The sequence below is a fragment of the Pseudophryne corroboree genome, chromosome 4 (assembly GCF_028390025.1).
Source record: "Pseudophryne corroboree isolate aPseCor3 chromosome 4, aPseCor3.hap2, whole genome shotgun sequence".
NCBI classification, from domain to species: domain Eukaryota; kingdom Metazoa; phylum Chordata; class Amphibia; order Anura; family Myobatrachidae; genus Pseudophryne; species Pseudophryne corroboree.
This window is the reverse complement of record NC_086447.1, coordinates 634,282,900-634,309,389: the sequence shown is the minus strand read 5'-3', so window position 1 is coordinate 634,309,389 and position 26,490 is coordinate 634,282,900. Positions and strand designations below refer to the sequence as shown.

At 36.2% G+C, this 26,490-nt stretch overlaps 5 non-coding genes across 5 annotated transcripts; all 5 read right to left on the bottom strand.

Moving 5' to 3' along the window:
- Window positions 1-7,057: 7,057 nt before the first annotated feature.
- Window positions 7,058-7,150, bottom strand: TRNAI-UAU (transfer RNA isoleucine (anticodon UAU)). The gene is given in 2 exon segments: window positions 7,058-7,093; window positions 7,113-7,150. It is a non-coding gene; the product is annotated as a tRNA-Ile (tRNA).
- Window positions 7,151-8,570: 1,420 nt separating this feature from the next.
- Window positions 8,571-8,663, bottom strand: TRNAI-UAU (transfer RNA isoleucine (anticodon UAU)). The gene is given in 2 exon segments: window positions 8,571-8,606; window positions 8,626-8,663. It is a non-coding gene; the product is annotated as a tRNA-Ile (tRNA).
- An 811-nt stretch (window positions 8,664-9,474) lies between these two features.
- On the bottom strand, window positions 9,475-9,567 carry TRNAI-UAU (transfer RNA isoleucine (anticodon UAU)). Its single transcript is given in 2 exon segments — window positions 9,475-9,510; window positions 9,530-9,567. It is a non-coding gene; the product is annotated as a tRNA-Ile (tRNA).
- Window positions 9,568-14,904: 5,337 nt separating this feature from the next.
- TRNAI-UAU (transfer RNA isoleucine (anticodon UAU)) lies at window positions 14,905-14,997 on the bottom strand. Its single transcript is given in 2 exon segments — window positions 14,905-14,940; window positions 14,960-14,997. It is a non-coding gene; the product is annotated as a tRNA-Ile (tRNA).
- Window positions 14,998-25,893: 10,896 nt separating this feature from the next.
- On the bottom strand, window positions 25,894-25,986 carry TRNAI-UAU (transfer RNA isoleucine (anticodon UAU)). Its single transcript is given in 2 exon segments — window positions 25,894-25,929; window positions 25,949-25,986. It is a non-coding gene; the product is annotated as a tRNA-Ile (tRNA).
- Between the last annotated feature and the right edge of the window lie 504 nt (window positions 25,987-26,490).

Sequence of the window (26,490 nt, the reverse complement as noted above, 5' to 3'; positions counted from 1 at the left end):
TTCCATTGCTGTTTTGTTGGCTGACTGAAGGAAGATATGCAGTGCATTTGAACCAAAGCAGATGTGTGCTGACAACTTAAATGCACAATCATGTTTGTGTTTTTTCTTTCTTTCTTCCATCCTTTGTAATATCATATTAAATATTAAGGTAGCAGATTATAATCAATGACTATTGACATAAGAAAAAGAAAAAAACTGTAAACAAAGCTACTCTAGGTGAGGCTTGAACTCACAACCTCGGCATTGCTCAACAGATACTGTTGGCTGACTGAAGGAAGATATGCAGTGCATTTGAACCAAAGCAGATGTGTGCTGACAACTTAAATGCACAATCATGTTTGTGTTTTTTCTTTCTTTCTTCCATCCTTTGTAATATCATATTAAATATTAAGGTAGCAGTTTATAATCAATGACTAATGACATAAGAAAAGGAAGATAAAAAAAACACAAAGCTGCTCCAGGTGAGGCTTGAACTCACAACCTCGGCATTGCTCAACAGATACTGTCTTATAAGTACCGCGCGCTGACCAATTGTGCCACCTTAGCACTTTGCAGCATTAATTGGTTATGCTAGATATGGATTTTATTCAATACAATCAGTACAGTCATAAGAATTGAAAAAGAAATTCATTTTTGGTGATGAATGATGAACAACAAAGGAACAGGCATGCCAGATGGCACTTGAATAAGCTGTCCACAGTGATAGAAAAGGTTTAAAAAAAACAACAACAATGTTATCATAATAAATGTCATATTTTAGCTTCTGTGGTCATTTTTTACAAGCTAAACACTGCAAGACTGTTTTACAGTTGAAGCAAGGATAAAATATCAACTCTAGTGATGAGACACTTGCTGTAATGACTTCCACCCCAGATGGGACTTGGACCCACAACCCCTGGCTTAGGAGTACAGTGACTTATCCATTATGCCAGTGGTGCTTACTGATGTTCTTATTTAAGACTGTTAGGTTTTTAATAGTCAATTATTTATTTTTGAGGAAAAAGTGAAGCTGTTTACTGTGTTCTTTGCATTACCAAGTCCAGCAAGAAATGTGCTGGTACTATTCAGAGCTGTCAGTATGGATTATCATGCTATATTGCAGAAAATCAATTTGATGCAACTGCTTTACCAACAGTATGTTAATCTTTTCCATTGCTGTTTTATTGGCTGACTGAAGGAAGATATGCAGTGCATTTGAACCAAAGTAGATGTGTGCTGACAACTTAAATACAAACTCATGTTTGTGTTTTTTCTTTCTTTCTTCCATCCTTTGTAATATCATATTAAATATTAAGGTAGCAGATTATAATCAATAACTATTGACATAAGAAAAAGAAAAAAAAACAGTAAACAAAGCTGCTCCAAGTGAGGCTTGCTTGAATTTGCAACATCGGCATTGCTCAACAGACACTGTCTTATTAGTACTGAACACTGACCAATTGCGCCACTGGAGCACATAGCAGCATAAATTAGTTATGCTAGATGTGGATTTTATTCAATACAATCAGTACAGTCACAAGAATTGAAAAAGAAAATAATTTTTGGTGAAGAATGATGAGCAACAAAGGAACATGCATGCCAGATGGCACTTGAAGAAGCTGTTCACTGCGATAGAAAAGTTTAAAACAACAACAACAACAACAACAACAACAACAACAACAACAATGTTATCATAATAAATGTCATTTATTAGCTTCTGTGGTCATTTTATACAAGCTAAACACTGCAAGACTGTTGTACAGTTGAAGCAAGGATAAAATATCAACTCTAGTGATGAGACACTTGCTGTAATGACTTCCACCCCAGATGGGACTTGGACCCACAACCCCTGGCTTAGGAGGACAGTGACAACCATTATGCCAGTGGTGCTTACTGATGTTCTTATTTAAGACTGTTAGGTTTTTAATAGTCAATTATTTATTTTTGAGAAAAAGTGAAGTTGTTTACTGTGTTCTTTGCATTACCAAGTCCAGCAAGAAATGTGCTGGTACTATTCAGAGCTGTCAGTATGGATTATCATGCTATATTGCAGAAAATCAATTTGATGCAACTGCTTTACCAACAGTATGTTAATCTTTTCCATTGCTGTTTTGTTGGCTGACTGAAGGAAGATATGCAGTGCATTTGAACCAAAGCAGATGTGTGCTGACAATTTAAATACAAACTCATGTTTATGTTTTTTCTTTCTTTCTTCCATCCTTTGTAATATCATATTAAATATTAAGGTAGCAGATTATAATCAATGGCTATTGACATAAGAAAAAGAAAAAAACAGTAAACAAAGCTGCTCTAGGTGAGGCTTGAACTCACAACCTCGGCATTGCTCAACAGATACTGTTGGCTGACTGAAGGAAGATATGCAGTGCATTTGAACCAAAGCAGATGTGTGCTGACAACTTAAATGCACAATCATGTTTGTGTTTTTTCTTTCTTTCTTCCATCCTTTGTAATATCATATTAAATATTAAGGTAGCAGTTTATAATCAATGACTAATGACATAAGAAAAGGAAAAAAAAAGATGTACAAAGCTGCTCCAGGTGAGGCTTGAACTCACAACCTCGGCATTGCTCAACAGATACTGTCTTATAAGTACCGCGCGCTGACCAATTGCGCCACTGTAGCACTTTGCAGCATTAATTGATTATGCTAGATGTGGATTTTATTCAATACAATCAGTACAGTCATAAGAATTGAAAAATAAATTAATTTTTGGCGATGAATGATGAACAACAAAGGAACAGGCATGCCAGATGGCACTTGAATAAGCTGCCCACGGTGATAGAAAAGGTTTAAAAATAAACAACAACAATGTTATCATAATAAATGTCATATTTTTGATTCTGTGGTCATTTTTTACAAGCTAAACACTGCAAGACTGTTTTACAGATGAAGCAAGGATAAAATATCAACTCTAGTGATGAGACACTTGCCGTAATGACTGCCACCCCAGATGGGACTTGGACCCACAACCCCTGGCTTAGGAGGACAGTGACTTATCAATTATGCCAGTGGTGCTTACTGATGTTCTTATTTAAGACTGTTAGGTTTTTAATAGTCAATTATTTATTTTTGAGGAAAAAGTGAAGCTGTTTACTGTGTTCTTTGCATTACCAAGTCCAGCAAGAAATGTGCTGGTACTATCCAGAGCTGTCAGTATGGATTATCATGCTATATTGCAGAAAATCAATTTGATGCAACTGCTTTACCAACAGTATGTTAATCTTTTCCATTGCTGTTTTGTTGGCTGACTGAAGGAAGATATGCAGTGCATTTGAACCAAAGCAGATGTGTGCTGACAACTTAAATGCACAATCATGTTTGTGTTTTTTCTTTCTTTCTTCCATCCTTTGTAATATCATATTAAATATTAAGGTAGCAGATTATAATCAATGACTATTGACATAAGAAAAAGAAAAAAAAAACAGTAAACAAAGCTGCTCCAAGTGAGGCTTGCTTGAATTTGCAACATCGGCATTGCTCAACAGACACTGTCTTATTAGTACTGAACACTGACCAATTCCGCCACTGGAGCACATAGCAGCATTAATTAGTTATGCTAGATGTGGATTTTATTCAATACAATCAGTACAGTCATAAGAATTGAAAAAGAAAATAATTTTTGGTGATGAATGATGAGCAACAAAGGAACATGCATGCCAGATGGCACTTGAATAAGCTGTCCACTGTGATAGAAAAGTTTAAAAAAACAACAACAATAATGTTATCATAATAAATGTCATATTGTAGCTTCTGTGGTAATTTTTTACAAGCTAAACACTGCAAGACTGTTGTACAGTTGAAGCAAGGATAAAATATCAACTCTAGTGATGAGACACTTGCTGTAATGACTTCCACCACAGATGGGACTTGGACCCACAACCCCTGGCTTAGGAGGACAGTGACTTATCCATTATGCCAGTGGTGCTTACTGATGCTCTTATTTAAGACTGATAGGTTTTTAATAGTCAATTATTTATTTTTGAGAAAAAGTGAAGCTGTTTACTGTGTTCTTTGCATTACCAAGTCCAGCAAGAAATGTGCTGGTACTATCCAGAGCTGTCAGTATGGATTATCGTGCTATATTGCAGAAATTCAATTTGTTGCAACTGCTTTACCAACAGTATGTTAATCTTTTCTATTGCTGTTTTGTTGGCTGACTGAAGGAAGATATGCAGTGCATTTGAACCAAAGCAGATGTGTGCTGACAACTTAAATGCACAATCATGTTTGTGTTTTTTCTTTCTTTCTTCCATCCTTTGTAATACCATATTAAATATTAAGGTTGCAGATTATAATCAATGACTATTGACATAAGAAAAAGAAAAAAAATCAGTGAGTAAAGCTGCTCCAGGTGAGGCTTGAACTCACAACCTCGGCATTGTTCAACAGATACTGTCTTATAAGTACCACGTGCTGACCAATTGCGCCACTGGAGCACTTAGCAGCAGCATCAGTTGGTTATGCTAGATGTGGATTTTATTCAATACAATCAGTAGTCAAAAGAATTGAAAAAGAAAATCATTTTTGGTGATGAATGATGAGCAACAAACGAACGTGCAGGCCAGATGGCACTTGAATAAGCTGTCCACTGTGATAGAAAAGGTTTAAAAAAAACAACAACAATGCTATCATAATAAATGTCATTTTTTAGCTTCTGTGGTCATTTTTTACAAGCTAAACACTGCAAGACTGTTGTACAGTTGAATCAAGGATAAAATATCAACTCTAGTGATGAGACACTTGCTGTAATTACTTCCACCCCAGATGGGACTTGGACCCACAACCCCTGGCTTAGGAGGACAGTGACTTATCCATTATGCCAGTGGTGCTTACTGATGTTCTTATTTAAGACTGATAGGTTTTTAATAGTCAATTATTTATTTTTGAGAAAAATTGAAGCTGTTTACTGTGTTATTTGCATTACCAAGTCCAGCAAGAAATGTGCTGGTACTATCCAGAGCTGTCAGTATGGATTATCGTGCTATATTGCAGAAAATCAATTTGATGCAACTGCTTTACCAACAGTATGTTAATCTTTTCCATTGCTGTTTTGTTGGCTGACTGAAGGAAGATATGCAGTGCATTTGAACCAAAGCAGATGTGTGCTGACAACTTAAATGCACAATCATGTTTGTGTTTTTTCTTTCTTTCTTCCATCCTTTGTAATACCATATTAAATATTAAGGTAGCAGATTATAATCAATGACTATTGACATAAGAAAAAGAAAAAAAATCAGTGAGTAAAGCTGATCCAGGTGAGGCTTGAACTCACAACCTCGGCATTGTTCAACAGATACTGTCTTATAAGTACCACGCGCTGACCAATTGCGCCACTGGAGCACTTAGCAGCATCAGTTGGTTATGCTAGATGTGGATTTTATTCAATACAATCAGTAGTCATAAGAATTGAAAAAGAAAATCATTTTTGGTGATGAATGATGAGCAACAAACGAACGTGCAGGCCAGATGGCACTTGAATAAGCTGTCCACTGTGATAGAAAAGGTTTAAAAAAAACAACAACAATGCTATCATAATAAATGTCATTTTTTAGCTTCTGTGGTCATTTTTTACAAGCTAAACACTGCAAGACTGTTGCACAGTTGAAGCAAGGATAAAATATCAACTCTAGTGATGAGACACTTGCTGTAATTACTTCCACCCCAGATGGGACTTGGACCCACAACCCCTGGCTTAGGAGGACAGTGACTTATCCATTATGCCAGTGGTGCTTACTGATGTTCTTATTTAAGACTGTTAGGTTTTTAATAGTCAATTATTTATTTTTGAGGAAAAAGTGAAGCTGTTTACTGTGTTCTTTGCATTACCAAGTCCAGCAAGAAATGTGCTGGTACTATCCAGAGCTGTCAGTATGGATTATCATGCTATATTGCAGAAAATCAATTTGATGCAACTGCTTTACCAACAGTATGTTAATCTTTTCCATTGCTGTTTTGTTGGCTGACTGAAGGAAGATATGCAGTGCATTTGAACCAAAGCAGATGTGTGCTGACAACTTAAATGCACAATCATGTTTGTGTTTTTTCTTTCTTTCTTCCATCCTTTGTAATATCATATTAAATATTAAGGTAGCAGATTATAATCAATGACTATTGACATAAGAAAAAGAAAAAAAAACAGTAAACAAAGCTGCTCCAAGTGAGGCTTGCTTGAATTTGCAACATCGGCATTGCTCAACAGACACTGTCTTATTAGTACTGAACACTGACCAATTCCGCCACTGGAGCACATAGCAGCATAAATTAGTTATGCTAGATGTGGATTTTATTCAATACAATCAGTACAGTCATAAGAATTGAAAAAGAAAATAATTTTTGGTGATTAATGATGAGCAACAAAGGAACATGCATGCCAGATGGCACTTGAATAAGCTGTCCACTGTGATAGAAAAGTTTAAAAAAACAACAACAATAATGTTATCATAATAAATGTCATATTGTAGCTTCTGTGGTAATTTTTTACAAGCTAAACACTGCAAGACTGTTGTACAGTTGAAGCAAGGATAAAATATCAACTCTAGTGATGAGACACTTGCTGTAATGACTTCCACCCCAGATGGGACTTGGACCCACAACCCCTGGCTTAGGAGGACAGTGACTTATCCATTATGCCAGTGGTGCTTACTGATGCTCTTATTTAAGACTGATAGGTTTTTAATAGTCAATTATTTATTTTTGAGAAAAAGTGAAGCTGTTTACTGTGTTCTTTGCATTACCAAGTCCAGCAAGAAATGTGCTGGTACTATCCAGAGCTGTCAGTATGGATTATCGTGCTATATTGCAGAAAATCAATTTGATGCAACTGCTTTACCAACAGTATGTTAATCTTTTCTATTGCTGTTTTGTTGGCTGACTGAAGGAAGATATGCAGTGCATTTGAACCAAAGCAGATGTGTGCTGACAACTTAAATGCACAATCATGTTTGTGTTTTTTCTTTCTTTCTTCCATCCTTTGTAATACCATATTAAATATTAAGGTAGCAGATTATAATCAATGACTATTGACATAAGAAAAAGAAAAAAATCAGTGTACAAAGCTGCTCCAGGTGAGGCTTGAACTCACAACCTCGGCATTGTTCAACAGATACTGTCTTATAAATACCACGCGCTGACCAATTGCGCCACTGGAGCACTTAGCAGCATCAGTTGGTTATGCTAGATGTGGATTTTATTTAATACAATCAGTAGTCATAAGAATTGAAAAAGAAAATCATTTTTGGTGATGAATGATGAGCAACAAACGAACGTGCATGCCAGATGGCACTTGAATAAGCTGTCCACGGTGATAGAAAAGGTTTAAAAAACAACAACAACAATGCTATCATAATAAATGTAATTTTTTAGCTTCTGTGGTCATTTTTTGCAAGCTAAACACTGCAAGACTGTTGTACAGTTGAAGCAAGGATAAAATATCAATTCTACTGATGAGACACTTGCTGTAATGACTTCCACCCCAGATGGGACTTGGACCCACAACCCCTGCCTTAGGAGGACAGTGACTTATCCATTATGCCAGTGGTGCTTACTGATGTTCTTATTTAAGACTGTTAGGTTTTTAATAGTCAATTATTTATTTTTGAGGAAAAAGTGAAGCTGTTTACTGTGTTTTTTGCATTACCAAGTCCAGCAAGAAATGTGCTGGTACTATCCAGAGCTGTCAGTATGGATTATCATGCTATATTGCAGAAAATCAATTTGATGCAACTGCTTTACCAACAGTATGTTAATCTTTTCTATTGCTGTTTTGTTGGCTGACTGAAGGAAGATATGCAGTGCATTTGAACCAAAGCAGATGTGTGCTGACAACTTAAATGCACAATCATGTTTGTGTTTTTTCTTTCTTTCTTCCATCCTTTGTAATACCATATTAAATATTAAGGTAGCATAAGAAAAAGAAAACGAAAAGGTTTAAAAAACAACAAAACAATGCTATCATAATAAATGTCATTTTTTAGCTTCTGTGGTCATTTTTTACAAGCTAAACACTGCAAGACTGTTGTACAGTTGAAGCAAGGATAAAATATCAACTCTAGTGATGAGACACTTGCTGTAATTACTTCCACCCCAGATGGGACTTGGACCCACAACCCCTGGCTTAGGAGGACAGTGACTTATCCATTATGCCAGTGGTGCTTACTGATGTTCTTATTTAAGACTGATAGGTTTTTAATAGTCAATTATTTATTTTTGAGAAAAAGTGAAGCTGTTTACTGTGTTCTTTGCATTACCAAGTCTAGCAAGAAATGTGCTGGTACTATCCAGAGCTGTCAGTATGGATTATCGTGCTATATTGCAGAAAATCAATTTGATGCAACTGCTTTACCAACAGTATGTTAATCTTTTCCATTGCTGTTTTGTTGGCTGACTGAAGGAAGATATGCAGTGCATTTGAACCAAAGCAGATGTGTGCTGACAACTTAAATGCACAATCATGTTTGTGTTTTTTCTTTCTTTCTTCCATCCTTTGTAATACCATATTAAATATTAAGGTAGCAGATTATAATCAATGACTATTGACATAAGAAAAAGAAAAAAAATCAGTGAGTAAAGCTGCTCCAGGTGAGGCTTGAACTCACAACCTCGGCATTGTTCAACAGATACTGTCTTATAAGTACCACGCGCTGACCAATTGCGCCACTGGAGCACTTAATAGCATCAGTTGGTTATGCAAGATGTGGATTTTATTCAATACAATCAGTAGTCATAAGAATTGAAAAAGAAAATCATTTTTGGTGATGAATGATGAGCAACAAACGAACGTGCAGGCCAGATGGCACTTGAATAAGCTGTCCACTGTGATAGAAAAGGTTTAAAAAAAAGAACAACAATGCTATCATAATAAATGTCATTTTTTAGCTTCTGTGGTCATTTTTTACAAGCTAAACACTGCAAGACTGTTGTACAGTTGAAGCAAGGATAAAATATCAACTCTAGTGATGAGACACTTGCTGTAATTACTTCCACCCCAGATGGGACTTGGACCCACAACCCCTGGCTTAGGAGGACAGTGACTTATCCATTATGCCAGTGGTGCTTACTGATGTTCTTATTTAAGACTGTTAGGTTTTTAATAGTGAATTATTTATTTTTGAGGAAAAAGTGAAGCTGTTTACTGTGTTCTTTGCATTACCAAGTCCAGCAAGAAATGTGCTGGTACTATCCAGAGCTGTCAGTATGGATTATCATGCTATATTGCAGAAAATCAATTTGATGCAACTGCTTTACCAACAGTATGTTAATCTTTTCCATTGCTGTTTTGTTGGCTGACTGAAGGAAGATATGCAGTGCATTTGAACCAAAGCAGATGTGTGCTGACAACTTAAATGCACAATCATGTTTGTGTTTTTTCTTTCTTTCTTCCATCCTTTGTAATACCATATTAAATATTAAGGTAGCAGATTATAATCAATGACTATTGACATAAGAAAAAGAAAAAAAAAATCAGTGAGTAAAGCTGCTCCAGGTGAGGCTTGAACTCACAACCTCGGCATTGTTCAACAGATACTGTCTTATAAGTACCACGCGCTGACCAATTGCGCCACTGGAGCACTTAGCAGCATCAGTTGGTTATGCTAGATGTGGATTTCATTCAATACAATCAGTAGTCATAAGAATTGAAAAAGAAAATCATTTTTGGTGATGAATGATGAGCAACAAACGAACGTGCATGCCAGATGGCACTTGAATAAGCTGTCCACTGTGATAGAAAAGGTTTAAAAAAAACAACAACAATGCTATCATAATAAATGTCATTTTTTAGCTTCTGTGGTCATTTTTTACAAGCTAAACACTGCAAGACTGTTGTACAGTTGAAGCAAGGATAAAATATCAACTCTAGTGATGAGACACTTGCTGTAATTACTTCCACCCCAGATGGGACTTGGACCCACAACCCCTGGCTTAGGAGGACAGTGACTTATCCATTATGCCAGTGGTGCTTACTGATGTTCTTATTTAAGACTGTTAGGTTTTTAATAGTCAATTATTTATTTTTGAGGAAAAAGTGAAGCTGTTTACTGTGTTCTTTGCATTACCAAGTCCAGCAAGAAATGTGCTGGTACTATCCAGAGCTGTCAGTATGGATTATCATGCTATATTGCAGAAAATCAATTTGATGCAACTGCTTTACCAACAGTATGTTAATCTTTTCCATTGCTGTTTTGTTGGCTGACTGAAGGAAGATATGCAGTGCATTTGAACCAAAGCAGATGTGTGCTGACAACTTAAATGCACAATCATGTTTGTGTTTTTTCTTTCTTTCTTCCATCCTTTGTAATATCATATTAAATATTAAGGTAGCAGATTATAATCAATGACTATTGACATAAGAAAAAGAAAAAAAAACAGTAAACAAAGCTGCTCCAAGTGAGGCTTGCTTGAATTTGCAACATCGGCATTGCTCAACAGACACTGTCTTATTAGTACTGAACACTGACCAATTCCGCCACTGGAGCACATAGCAGCATAAATTAGTTATGCTAGATGTGGATTTTATTCAATACAATCAGTACAGTCATAAGAATTGAAAAAGAAAATAATTTTTGGTGATGAATGATGAGCAACAAACGAACATGCATGCCAGATGGCACTTGAATAAGCTGTCCACTGTGATAGAAAAGTTTAAAAAAACAACAACAATAATGTTATCATAATAAATGTCATATTGTAGCTTCTGTGGTAATTTTTTACAAGCTAAACACTGCAAGACTGTTGTACAGTTGAAGCAAGGATAAAATATCAACTCTAGTGATGAGACACTTGCTGTAATGACTTCCACGCCAGATGGGACTTGGACCCACAACCACTGGCTTAGGAGGACAGTGACTTATCCCTTATGCCAGTGGTGCTTACTGATGCTCTTATTTAAGACTGATAGGTTTTTAATAATCAATTATTTATTTTTGAGAAAAAGTGAAGCTGTTTACTGTGTTCTTTGCATTACCAAGTCCAGCAAGAAATGTGCTGGTACTATCCAGAGCTGTCAGTATGGATTATCAAGCTATATTGCAGAAAATCAATTTGATGCAACTGCTTTACCAACAGTATGTTAATCTTTTCCATTGCTGTTTTGTTGGCTGACTGAAGGAAGATATGCAGTGCATTTGAACCAAAGCAGATGTGTGCTGACAACTTAAATGCACAATCATGTTTGTGTTTTTTCTTTCTTTCTTCCATCCTTTGTAATACCATATTAAATATTAAGGTAGCAGATTATAATCAATGACTATTGACATAAGAAAAAGAAAAAAAATCAGTGAGTAAAGCTGATCCAGGTGAGGCTTGAACTCACAACCTCGGCATTGTTCAACAGATACTGTCTTATAAGTACCACGCGCTGACCAATTGCGCCACTGGAGCACTTAGCAGCATCAGTTGGTTATGCTAGATGTGGATTTTATTCAATACAATCAGTAGTCATAAGAATTGAAAAAGAAAATCATTTTTGGTGATGAATGATGAGCAACAAACGAACGTGCAGGCCAGATGGCACTTGAATAAGCTGTCCACTGTGATAGAAAAGGTTTAAAAAAAACAACAACAATGCTATCATAATAAATGTCATTTTTTAGCTTCTGTGGCCATTTTTTACAAGCTAAACACTGCAAGACTGTTGTACAGTTGAAGCAAGGATAAAATATCAACTCTAGTGATGAGACACTTGCTGTAATTACTTCCACCCCAGATGGGACTTGGACCCACAACCCCTGGCTTAGGAGGACAGTGACTTATCCATTATGCCAGTGGTGCTTACTGATGTTCTTATTTAAGACTGTTAGGTTTTTAATAGTCAATTATTTATTTTTGAGGAAACAGTGAAGCTGTTTACTGTGTTCTTTGCATTACCAAGTCCAGCAAGAAATGTGCTGGTACTATCCAGAGCTGTCAGTATGGATTATCATGCTATATTGCAGAAAATCAATTTGATGCAACTGCTTTACCAACAGTATGTTAATCTTTTCCATTGCTGTTTTGTTGGCTGACTGAAGGAAGATATGCAGTGCATTTGAACCAAAGCAGATGTGTGCTGACAACTTAAATGCACAATCATGTTTGTGTTTTTTCTTTCTTTCTTCCATCCTTTGTAATATCATATTAAATATTAAGGTAGCAGATTATAATCAATGACTATTGACATAAGAAAAAGAAAAAAAAAACAGTGAACAAAGCTGCTCCAAGTGAGGCTTGCTTGAATTTGCAACATCGGCATTGCTCAACAGACACTGTCTTGTTAGTACTGAACACTGACCAATTCCGCCACTGGAGCACATAGCAGCATAAATGAGTTATGCTAGATGTGGATTTTATTCAATACAATCAGTACAGTCATAAGAATTGAAAAAGAAAATAATTTTTGGTGATTAATGATGAGCAACAAAGGAACATGCATGCCAGATGGCACTTGAATAAGCTGTCCACTGTGATAGAAAAGTTTAAAAAAACAACAACAATAATGTTATCATAATAAATGTCATATTGTAGCTTCTGTGGTAATTTTTTACAAGCTAAACACTGCAAGACTGTTGTACAGTTGAAGCAAGGATAAAATATCAACTCTAGTGATGAGACACTTGCTGTAATGACTTCCACCCCAGATGGGACTTGGACCCACAACCCCTGGCTTAGGAGGACAGTGACTTATCCATTATGCCAGTGGTGCTTACTGATGCTCTTATTTAAGACTGATAGGTTTTTAATAGTCAATTATTTATTTTTGAGAAAAAGTGAAGCTGTTTACTGTGTTCTTTGCATTACCAAGTCCAGCAAGAAATGTGCTGGTACTATCCAGAGCTGTCAGTATGGATTATCGTGCTATATTGCAGAAAATCAATTTGATGCAACTGCTTTACCAACAGTATGTTAATCTTTTCTATTGCTGTTTTGTTGGCTGACTGAAGGAAGATATGCAGTGCATTTGAACCAAAGCAGATGTGTGCTGACAACTTAAATGCACAATCATGTTTGTGTTTTTTCTTTCTTTCTTCCATCCTTTGTAATACCATATTAAATATTAAGGTAGCAGATTATAATCAATGACTATTGACATAAGAAAAAGAAAAAAATCAGTGTTCAAAGCTGCTCCAGGTGAGGCTTGCTTGAATTTGCAACATCGGCATTGCTCAACAGACACTGTCTTATTAGTACTGAACACTGACCAATTCCGCCACTGGAGCACATAGCAGCATAAATTAGTTATGCTAGATGTGGATTTTATTCAATACAATCAGTACAGTCATAAGAATTGAAAAAGAAAATCATTTTTGGTGATGAATGATGAGCAACAAAGGAACATGCATGCCAGATGGCACTTGAATAAGCTGTCCACGGTGATAAAAAAGGTTTAAAAAACAACAACAACAATGTTATCATAATTAATGTCATATTTTAGCTTCTGTGGTCATTTTTTACAAGCTAAACACTGCAAGACTGTTGTACAGTTGAAGCAAGGATAAAATATCAACTCTAGTGATGAGACACTTGCTGTAATGACTTCCAACTCAGATGGGACTTAAACCCACAACCACTGGCTTAGAAGAACAGTGCCTTATCCATTATGCCAGTGGTGCTTACTGATGTCATTATTTAAAACTGATAGGTTTTTAATAGTCAATTATTTATTTTTGAAAAAAAGTGAAGCTGTTTACTGTGTTCTTTGCATTACCAAGTTCAGCAAGAAATGTGCTGGTACTATCCAGAGCTGTCAGTATGGATTATCGTGCTATATTGCAGAAAATCAATTTGATGCAACTGCTTTACCAACAGTATGTTAATCTTTTCCATTGCTGTTTTGTTGGCTGACTGAAGGAAGATATGCAGTGCATTTGAACCAAAGCAGATGTGTGTTGACAACTTAAATGCACAATCATGTTTGTGTTTTTTCTTTCTTTCTTCCATCCTTTGTAATATCATATTAAATATTAAGGTAGCAGTTTATAATCAATGACTAATGACATAAGAAAATGTAAAAAAAGATGTACAAAGCTGCTCCAGGTGAGGCTTGAACTCACAACCTCAGCATTGCTCAACAGATACTGTCTTATAAGTACCGCGTGCTAACCAATTGCGCTACTGTAGCACTTTGCAGCATTAATTGATTATGCTAGATGTGGATTTTATTCAATACAATCAGTACAGTCATAAGAATTGAAAAATAAATTAATTTTTGGCGATGAATGATGAACAACAAAGGAACAGGCATGCCAGATGGCACTTGAATAAGCTGCCCACGGTGATAGAAAAGGTTTAAAAATAAACAACAACAATGTTATCATAATAAATGTCATATTTTTGATTCTGTGGTAATTTTTTACAAGCTAAACACTGCAAGACTGTTTTACAGTTGAAGCAAGGATAAAATATCAACTCTAGTGATAAGACACTTGCTGTAATGACTGCCACCCCAGATGGGACTTGGACCCACAACCCCTGGCTTAGGAGGACAGTGACTTATCCATTATGCCAGTGGTGCTTACTGATGTTCTTATTTAAGACTGATAGGTTTTTAATAGTCAATTATTTATTTTTGAGAAAAAGTGAAGCTGTTTACTGTGTTCTTTGCATTACCAAGTCCAGCAAGAAATGTGCTGGTACTATCCAGAGCTGTCAGTATGGATTATCGTGCTATATTGCAGAAAATCAATTTGATGCAACTGCTTTACCAACAGTATGTTAATCTTTTCCATTGCTGTTTTGTTGGCTGACTGAAGGAAGATATGCAGTGCATTTGAACCAAAGCAGATGTGTGCTGACAACTTAAATGCACAATCATGTTTGTGTTTTTTCTTTCTTTCTTCCATCCTTTGTAATACCATATTAAATCTTAAGGTAGCAGATTATAATCAATGACTATTGACATAAGAAAAAGAAAAAAAATCAGTGAGTAAAGCTGCTCCAGGTGAGGCTTGAACTCACAACCTCGGCATTGTTCAACCGATACTGTCTTATAAGTACCACGCGCAGACCAATTGCGCCACTGGAGCACTTAGCAGCATCAGTTGGTTATGCTAGATGTGGATTTTTGTTCAATACAATCAGTAGTCATAAAAATTGAAAAAGAAAATCATTTTTGGTGATGAATGATGAGCAACAAACGAACGTGCAGGCCAGATGGCACTTGAATAAGCTGTCCACTGTGATAGAAAAGGTTTAAAAAAAAGAACAACAATGCTATCATAATAAATGTCATTTTTTAGCTTCTGTGGTCATTTTTTACAAGCTAAACACTGCAAGACTGTTGTACAGTTGAAGCAAGGATAAAATATCAACTCTAGTGATGAGACACTTGCTGTAATTACTTCCACCCCAGATGGGACTTGGACCCACAACCCCTGGCTTAGGAGGACAGTGACTTATCCATTATGCCAGTGGTGCTTACTGATGTTCTTATTTAAGACTGATAGGTTTTTAATAGTCAATTATTTATTTTTGAGAAAAAGTGAAGCTGTTTACTGTGTTCTTTGCATTACCAAGTCCAGCAAGAAATGTGCTGGTACTATCCAGAGCTGTCAGTATGGATTATCGTGCTATATTGCAGAAAATCAATTTGATGCAACTGCTTTACCAACAGTATGTTAATCTTTTCCATTGCTGTTTTGTTGGCTGACTGAAGGAAGATATGCAGTGCATTTGAACCAAAGCAGATGTGTGCTGACAACTTAAATGCACAATCATGTTTGTGTTTTTTCTTTCTTTCTTCCATCCTTTGTAATACCATATTAAATATTAAGGTAGCAGATTATAATCAATGACTATTGACATAAGAAAAAGAAAAAAAATCAGTGAGGAAAGCTGCTCCAGGTGAGGCTTGAACTCACAACCTCAGCATTGTTCAACAGATACTGTCTTATAAGTACCACGCGCTGACCAATTGTGCCACTGGAGCACTTAGCGGCATCAGTTGGTTATGCTAGATGTGGATTTTATTCAATACAATCAGTAGTCATAAGAATTGAAAAAGAAAATAATTTTTGGTGATGAATGATGAGCAACAAACGAACGTGCAGGCCAGATGGCACTTGAATAAGCTGTCCACGGTGATAGAAAAGGTTTAAAAAAAACAACAACAATGCTATCATAATAAATGTCATTTTTTAGCTTCTGTGGTCATTTTTTACAAGCTAAACACTGCAAGACTGTTGTACAGTTGAAGCAAGGATAAAATATCAACTCTAGTGATGAGACACTTGCTGTAATTACTTCCACCCCAGATGGGACTTGGACCCACAACCCCTGGCTTAGGAGGACAGTGACTTATCCATTATGCCAGTGGTGCTTACTGATGTTCTTATTTAAGACTGTTAGGTTTTTAATAGTCAATTATTTATTTTTGAGGAAAAAGTGAAGCTGTTTACTGTGTTCTTTGCATTACCAAGTCCAGCAAGAAATGTGCTGGTACTATCCAGAGCTGTCAGTATGGATTATCATGCTATATTGCAGAAAATCAATTTGATGCAACTGCTTTACCAACAGTATGTTAATCTTTTCCATTGCTGTTTTGTTGGCTGACTGAAGGAAGATATGCAGTGCATTTGAACCAAAGCAGATGTGTGCTGACAACTTAAATGCCCAATCATGTTTGTGTTTTTTCTTTCTTTCTTCCATCCTTTGTAATATCATATTAAATATTAAGGTAGCAGATTATAATCAATGACTATTGACATAAGAAAAAGAAAAAAAAACAGTAAACAAAGCTGCTCCAAGTGAGGCTTGCTTGAATTTGCAACATCGGCATTGCTCAACAGACACTGTCTTGTCCATCCTTTGTAATATCATATTAAATATTAAGGTAGCAGATTATAATCAATGACTATTGACATAAGAAAAAAAAAAATCAGTGTCCAAAGCTCCTCCAGGTGAGGCTTGAACTCACAACATCGGCATTGTTCAACAGATACTGTCTTATAAATACCACGCGCTGACCAATTGCGCCACTGAAGCACTTAGCAGCATCAGTTGGTTATGCTAGATGTGGATTTTATTCAATACAATCAGTAGTCATAAGAATTGAAAAAGAAAATCATTTTTGGTGATGAATGATGAGCAATAAACGAACGTGCATGCCAGATGGCACTTGAATAAGCTGTCCACGGTGATAGAAAAGGTTTAAAAAACAACAACAACAATGCTATCATAATAAATGTCATTTTTTAGCTTCTGTGGTCATTTTTTACAAGCTAAACACTGCAAGACTGTTGTACAGTTGAAGCAAGGATAAAATATCAACTCTAGTGATGAGACACTTGCTGTAATTACTTCCACCCCAGATGGGACTTGGACCCACAACCCCTGGCTTAGGAGGACAGTGACTTATCCATTATGCCAGTGGTGCTTACTGATGTTCTTATTTAAGACTGATAGGTTTTTAATAGTCAATTATTTATTTTTGAGAAAAAGTGAAGCTGTTTACTGTGTTCTTTGCATTACCAAGTCCAGCAAGAAATGTGCTGGTACTATCCAGAGCTGTCAGTATGGATTATCGTGCTATATTGCAGAAAATCAATTTGATGCAACTGCTTTACCAACAGTATGTTAATCTTTTCCATTGCTGTTTTGTTGGCTGACTGAAGGAAGATATGCAGTGCATTTGAACCAAAGCAGATGTGTGCTGACAACTTAAATGCACAATCATGTTTGTGTTTTTTCTTTCTTTCTTCCATCCTTTGTAATACCATATTAAATATTAAGGTAGCAGATTATAATCAATGACTATTGACATAAGAAAAAGAAAAAAAATCAGTGAGTAAAGCTGCTCCAGGTGAGGCTTGAACTCACAACCTCGGCATTGTTCAACAGATACTGTCTTATATGTACCACGCGCTGACCAATTGCGCCACTGGAGCACTTAGCAGCATCAGTTGGTTATGCTAGATGTGGATTTTATTCAATACAATCAGTAGTCATAAGAATTGAAAAAGAAAATCATTTTTGGTGATGAATGATGAGCAACAAACGAACGTGCAGGCCAGATGGCACTTGAATAAGCTGTCCACTGTGATAGAAAAGGTTTAAAAACAACAACAACAATGCTATCATAATAAATGTCATTTTTTAGCTTCTGTGGTCATTTTTTACAAGCTAAACACTGCAAGACTGTTGTACAGTTGAAGCAAGGATAAAATATCAACTCTAGTGATGAGACACTTGCTGTAATTACTTCCACCCCAGATGGGACTTGGACCCACAACCCCTGGCTTAGGAGGACAGTGACTTATCCATTATGCCAGTGGTGCTTACTGATGTTCTTATTTAAGACTGTTAGGTTTTTAATAGTCAATTATTTATTTTTGAGGAAAAAGTGAAGCTGTTTACTGTGTTCTTTGCATTACCAAGTCCAGCAAGAAATGTGCTGGTACTATCCAGAGCTGTCAGTATGGATTATCATGCTATATTGCAGAAAATCAATTTGATGCAACTGCTTTACCAACAGTATGTTAATCTTTTCCATTGCTGTTTTGTTGGCTGACTGAAGGAAGATATGCAGTGCATTTGAACCAAAGCAGATGTGTGCTGACAACTTAAATGCACAATCATGTTTGTGTTTTTTCTTTCTTTCTTCCATCCTTTGTAATATCATATTAAATATTAAGGTAGCAGATTATAATCAATGACTATTGACATAAGAAAAAGAAAAAAAAACAGTAAACAAAGCTGCTCCAAGTGAGGCTTGCTTGAATTTGCAACATCGGCATTGCTCAACAGACACTGTCTTATTAGTACTGAACACTGACCAATTCCGCCACTGGAGCACATAGCAGCATAAATTAGTTATGCTAGATGTGGATTTTATTCAATACAATCAGTACAGTCATAAGAATTGAAAAAGAAAATAATTTTTGGTGATTAATGATGAGCAACAAAGGAACATGCATGCCAGATGGCACTTGAATAAGCTGTCCACTGTGATAGAAAAGTTTAAAAAAACAACAACAATAATGTTATCATAATAAATGTCATATTGTAGCTTCTGTGGTAATTTTTTACAAGCTAAACACTGCAAGACTGTTGTACAGTTGAAGCAAGGATAAAATATCAACTCTAGTGATGAGACACTTGCTGTAATGACTTCCACCCCAGATGGGACTTGGACCCACAACCCCTGGCTTAGGAGGACAGTGACTTATCCATTATGCCAGTGGTGCTTACTGATGTTCTTATTTAAGACTGTTAGGTTTTTAATAGTCAATTATTTATTTTTGAGTAAAAAGTGAAGCTGTTTACTGTGTTTTTTGCATTACCAAGTCCAGCAAGAAATGTGCTGGTACTATCCAGAGCTGTCAGTATGGATTATCATGCTATATTGCAGAAAATCAATTTGATGCAACTGCTTTACCAACAGTATGTTAATCTTTTCCATTGCTGTTTTGTTGGCTGACTGAAGGAAGATATGCAGTGCATTTGAACCAAAGCAGATGTGTGCTGACAACTTAAATGCACAATCATATTTGTGTTTTTTCTTTCTTTCTTCCATCCTTTGTAATACCATATTAAATATTAAGGTAGCAGATTATAATCAATGACTATTGACATAAGAAAAAAAATCAGTGTACAAAGCTCCTCCAGGTGAGGCTTGAACTCACAACATCGGCATTGTTCAACAGATACTGTCTTATAAATACCACGCGCTGACCAATTGCGCCACTGAAGCACTTAGCAGCATCAGTTGGTTATGCTAGATGTGGATTTTATTCAATACAATCAGTAGTCATAAGAATTGAAAAAGAAAATCATTTTTGGTGATGAATGATGAGCAACAAACGAACGTGCATGCCAGATGGCACTTGAATAAGCTGTCCACGGTGATAGAAAAGGTTTAAAAAACAACAACAACAATGCTATCATAATAAATGTCATTTTTTAGCTTCTGTGGTCATTTTTTACAAGCTAAACACTGCAAGACTGTTGTACAGTTGAAGCAAGGATAAAATATCAACTCTAGTGATGAGACACTTGCTGTAATTACTTCCACCCCAGATGGGACTTGGACCCACAACCCCTGGCTTAGGAGGACAGTGACTTATCCATTATGCCAGTGGTGCTTACTGATGTTCTTATTTAAGACTGTTAGGTTTTTAATAGTCAATTATTTATTTTTGAGGAAAAAGTGAAGCTGTTTACTGTGTTCTTTGCATTACCAAGTCCAGCAAGAAATGTGCTGGTACTATCCAGAGCTGTCAGTATGGATTATCATGCTATATTGCAGAAAATCAATTTGATGCAACTGCTTTACCAACAGTATGTTAATCTTTTCCATTGCTGTTTTGTTGGCTGACTGAAGGAAGATATGCAGTGCATTTGAACCAAAGCAGATGTGTGCTGACAACTTAAATGCACAATCATGTTTGTGTTTTTTCTTTCTTTCTTCCATCCTTTGTAATATCATATTAAATATTAAGGTAGCAGATTATAATCAATGACTATTGACATAAGAAAAAGAAAAAAAAACAGTAAACAAAGCTGCTCCAAGTGAGGCTTGCTTGAATTTGCAACATCGGCATTGCTCAACAGACACTGTCTTATTAGTACTGAACACTGACCAATTCCGCCACTGGAGCACATAGCAGCATAAATTAGTTATGCTAGATGTGGATTTTATTCAATACAATCAGTACAGTCATAAGAATTGAAAAAGAAAATAATTTTTGGTGATTAATGATGAGCAACAAAGGAACATGCATGCCAGATGGCACTTGAATAAGCTGTCCACTGTGATAGAAAAGTTTAAAAAAACAACAACAATAATGTTATCATAATAAATGTCATATTGTAGCTTCTGTGGTAATTTTTTACAAGCTAAACACTGCAAGACTGGTGTACAGTTGAAGCAAGGATAAAATATCAACTCTAGTGATGAGACACTTGCTGTAATGACTTCCACCCCAGATGGGACTTGGACCCACAACCCCTGGCTTAGGAGGACAGTGACTTATCCATTATGCCAGTGGTGCTTACTGATGCTCTTATTTAAGACTGATAGGTTTTTAATAGTCAATTATTTATTTTTGAGAAAAAGTGAAGCTGTTTACTGTGTTCTTTGCATTACCAAGTCCAGCAAGAAATGTGCTGGTACTATCCAGAGCTGTCAGTATGGATTATCGTGCTATATTGCAGAAAATCAATTTGATGCAACTGCTTTACCAACAGTATGTTAATCTTTTCTATTGCTGTTTTGTTGGCTGACTGAAGGAAGATATGCAGTGCATTTGAACCAAAGCAGATGTGTGCTGACAACTTAAATGCACAATCATGTTTGTGTTTTTTCTTTCTTTCTTCCATCCTTTGTAATACCATATTAAATATTAAGGTAGCAGATTATAATCAATGACTATTGACATAAGAAAAAGAAAAAAAATCAGTGGGTAAAGCTGCTCCAGGTGAGGCTTGAACTCACAACCTCGGCATTGTTCAACAGATACTGTCTTATAAGTACCACGTGCTGACCAATTGCGCCACTGGAGCACTTAGCAGCATCGGTTGGTTATGCTAGATAAGGATTTTATTCAATACAATCAGTAGTCATAAGAATTGAAAAAGAAAATCATTTTTGGTGATGAATGATGAGCAACAAACGTACGTGCAGGCCAGATGGCACTTGAATAAGCTGTCCACTGTGATAGAAAAGGTTTAAAAAAAACAACAACAATGCTATCATAATAAATGTCATTTTTTAGCTTCTGTGGTCATTTTTTACAAGCTAAACACTGCAAGACTGTTGTACAGTTGAAGCAAGGATAAAATATCAACTCTAGTGATGAGACACTTGCTGTAATTACTTCCACCCCAGATGGGACTTGGACCCACAACCCCTGGCTTAGGAGGACAGTGACTTATCCATTATGCCAGTGGTGCTTACTGATGTTCTTATTTAAGACTGTTAGGTTTTTAATAGTCAATTATTTATTTTTGAGGAAAAAGTGAAGCTGTTTACTGTGTTCTTTGCATTACCAAGTCCAGCAAGAAATGTGCTGGTACTATCCAGAGCTGTCAGTATGGATTATCATGCTATATTGCAGAAAATCAATTTGATGCAACTGCTTTACCAACAGTATGTTAATCTTTTCCATTGCTGTTTTGTTGGCTGACTGAAGGAAGATATGCAGTGCATTTGAACCAAAGCAGATGTGTGCTGACAACTTAAATGCACAATCATGTTTGTGTTTTTTCTTTCTTTCTTCCATCCTTTGTAATATCATATTAAATATTAAGGTAGCAGATTATAATCAATGACTATTGACATAAGAAAAAGAAAAAAAAACAGTAAACAAAGCTGCTCCAAGTGAGGCTTGCTTGAATTTGCAACATCGGCATTGCTCAACAGACACTGTCTTATTAGTACTGAACACTGACCAATTCCGCCACTGGAGCACATAGCAGCATAAATTAGTTATGCTAGATGTGGATTTTATTCAATACAATCAGTACAGTCATAAGAATTGAAAAAGAAAATAATTTTTGGTGATTAATGATGAGCAACAAAGGAACATGCATGCCAGATGGCACTTGAATAAGCTGTCCACTGTGATAGAAAAGTTTAAAAAAACAACAACAATAATGTTATCATAATAAATGTCATATTGTAGCTTCTGTGGTAATTTTTTACAAGCTAAACACTGCAAGACTGTTGTACAGTTGAAGCAAGGATAAAATATCAACTCTAGTGATGAGACACTTGCTGTAATGACTTCCACCCCAGAAGGGACTTGGACCCACAACCCCTGGCTTAGGAGGACAGTGACTTATCCATTATGCCAGTGGTGCTTACTGATGTTCTTATTTAAGACTGTTAGGTTTTTAATAGTCAATTATTTATTTTTGAGGAAAAAGTGAAGCTGTTTACTGTGTTTTTTGCATTACCAAGTCCAGCAAGAAATGTGCTGGTACTATCCAGAGCTGTCAGTATGGATTATCATGCTATATTGCAGAAAATCAATTTGATGCAACTGCTTTACCAACAGTATGTTAATCTTTTCCATTGCTGTTTTGTTGGCTGACTGAAGGAAGATATGCAGTGCATTTGAACCAAAGCAGATGTGTGCTGACAACTTAAATGCACAATCATGTTTGTGTTTTTTCTTTCTTCCATCCTTTGTAATACCATATTAAATATTAAGGTAGCAGATTATAATCAATGACTATTGACATAAGAAAAAAAGTCAGTGTACAAAGCTCCTCCAGGTGAGGCTTGAACTCACAACATCGGCATTGTTCAACAGATACTGTCTTATAAATACCACGCGCTGACCAATTGCGCCCCTGAAGCACTTAGCAGCATCAGTTGGTTATGCTAGATGTGGATTTTATTCAATACAATCAGTAATCATAAGAATTGAAAAAGAAAATCATTTTTGGTGATGAATGATGAGCAACAAACGAACGTGCATGCCAGATGGCACTTGAATAAGCTGTCCACGGTGATAGAAAAGGTTTAAAAAACAACAACAACAATGCTATCATAATAAATGTCATTTTTTAGCTTCTGTGGTCATTTTTTACAAGCTAAACACTGCAAGACTGTTGTACAGTTGAAGCAAGGATAAAATATCAACTCTAGTGATGAGACACTTGCTGTAATTACTTCCACCCCAGATGGGACTTGGACCCACAACCCCTGGCTTAGGAGGACAGTGACTTATCCATTATGCCAGTGGTGCTTACTGATGTTCTTATTTAAGACTGTTAGGTTTTTAATAGTCAATTATTTATTTTTGAGGAAAAAGTGAAGCTGTTTACTGTGTTCTTTGCATTACCAAGTCCAGCAAGAAATGTGCTGGTACTATCCAGAGCTGTCAGTATGGATTATCATGCTATATTGCAGAAAATCAATTTGATGCAACTGCTTTACCAACAGTATGTTAATCTTTTCCATTGCTGTTTTGTTGGCTGACTGAAGGAAGATATGCAGTGCATTTGAACCAAAGCAGATGTGTGCTGACAACTTAAATGCACAATCATGTTTGTGTTTTTTCTTTCTTTCTTCCATCCTTTGTAATATCATATTAAATATTAAGGTAGCAGATTATAATCAATGACTATTGACATAAGAAAAAGAAAAAAAAAACAGTAAACAAAGCTGCTCCAAGTGAGGCTTGCTTGAATTTGCAACATCGGCATTGCTCAACAGACACTGTCTTATTAGTACTGAACACTGACCAATTCCGCCACTGGAGCACATAGCAGCATAAATTAGTTATGCTAGATGTGGATTTTATTCAATACACTCAGTACAGTCATAAGAATTGAAAAAGAAAATAATTTTTGGTGATTAATGATGAGCAACAAAGGAACATGCATGCCAGATGGCACTTGAATAAGCTGTCCACTGTGATAGAAAAGTTTAAAAAAACAACAACAATAATGTTATCATAATAAATGTCATATTGTAGCTTCTGTGGTCATTTTTTACAAGCTAAACACTGCAAGACTGTTGTACAGTTGAAGCAAGGATAAAATATCAACTCTAGTGATGAGACACTTGCTGTAATGACTTCCACCCCAGATGGGACTTGGACCCACAACCCCTGGCTTAGGAGGACAGTGACTTATCCATTATGCCAGTGGTGCTTACTGATGCTCTTATTTAAGACTGATAGGTTTTTAATAGTCAATTATTTATTTTTGAGAAAAAGTGAAGCTGTTTACTGTGTTCTTTTCATTACCAAGTCCAGCAAGAAATGTGCTGGTACTATCCAGAGCTGTCAGTATGGATTATCGTGCTATATTGCAGAAAATCAATTTGATGCAACTGCTTTACCAACAGTATGTTAATCTTTTCTATTGCTGTTTTGTTGGCTGACTGAAGGAAGATATGCAGTGCATTTGAACCAAAGCAGATGTGTGCTGACAACTTAAATGCACAATCATGTTTGTGTTTTTTCTTTCTTTCTTCCATCCTTTGTAATACCATATTAAATATTAAGGTAGCAGATTATAATCAATGACTATTGACATAAGAAAAAGAAAAAAAATCAGTGAGTAAAGCTGCTCCAAGTGAGGCTAGAACTCACAACCTCAGCATTGTTCAACAGCTACTGTCTTATAAGTACCACGTGCTGACCAATTGCGCCACTGGAGCACTTAGCAGCATCAGTTGGTTATGCTAGATGTGGATTTTATTCAATACAATCAGTAGTCATAAGAATTGAAAAAGAAAATAATTTTTGGTGATGAATGATGAGCAACAAACGAACGTGCAGGCCAGATGGCACTTGAATAAGCTGTCCACTGTGATAGAAAAGGTTTAAAAAAAACAACAACAATGCTATCATAATAAATGTCATTTTTTAGCTTCTGTGGTCATTTTTTACAAGCTAAACACTGCAAGACTGTTGTACAGTTGAAGCAAGGATAAAATATCAACTCTAGTGATGAGACACTTGCTGTAATGACTTCCACCCCAGATGGGACTTGGACCCACAACCCCTGGCTTAGGAGGACAGTGACTTATCCATTATGCCAGTGGTGCTTACTGATGCTCTTATTTAAGACTGATAGGTTTTTAATAGTCAATTATTTATTTTTGAGAAAAAGTGAAGCTGTTTACTGTGTTCTTTGCATTACCAAGTCCAGCAAGAAATGTGCTGGTACTATCCAGAGCTGTCAGTATGGATTATCGTGCTATATTGCAGAAAATCAATTTGATGCAACTGCTTTACCAACAGTATGTTAATCTTTTCTATTGCTGTTTTGTTGGCTGACTGAAGGAAGATATGCAGTGCATTTGAACCAAAGCAGATGTGTGCTGACAACTTAAATGCACAATTATGTTTGTGTTTTTTTCTTTCTTTCTTCCATCCTTTGTAATACCATATTAAATATTAAGGTAGCAGATTATAATCAATGACTATTGACATAAGAAAAAGAAAAAAATCAGTGTACAAAGCTGCTCCAGGTGAGGCTTGAACTCACAACCTCGGCATTGTTCAACAGATACTGTCTTATAAATACCACGCGCTGACCAATTGCGCCACTGGAGCACTTAGCAGCATCAGTTGGTTGTGCTAGATGTGGATTTTATTCAATACAATCAGTAGTCATAAGAATTGAAAAAGAAAATCATTTTTGGTGATGAATGATGAGCAACAAACGAACGTGCATGCCAGATGGCACTTGAATAAGCTGTCCACGGTGATAGAAAAGGTTTAAAAAACAACAACAACAATATTATCATAATAAATGTAATTTTTTAGCTTCTGTGGTCATTTTTTGCAAGCTAAACACTGCAAGACTGTTGTACAGTTGAAGCAAGGATAAAATATCAATTCTAGTGATGAGACACTTGCTGTAATGACTTCCACCCCAGATGGGACTTGGACCCACAACCCCTGGCTTAGGAGGACAGTGACTTATCCATTATGCCAGTGGTGCTTACTGATGTTCTTATTTAAGACTGTTAGGTTTTTAATAGTCAATTATTTATTTTTGAGGAAAAAGTGAAGCTGTTTACTGTGTTTTTTGCATTACCAAGTCCAGCAAGAAAT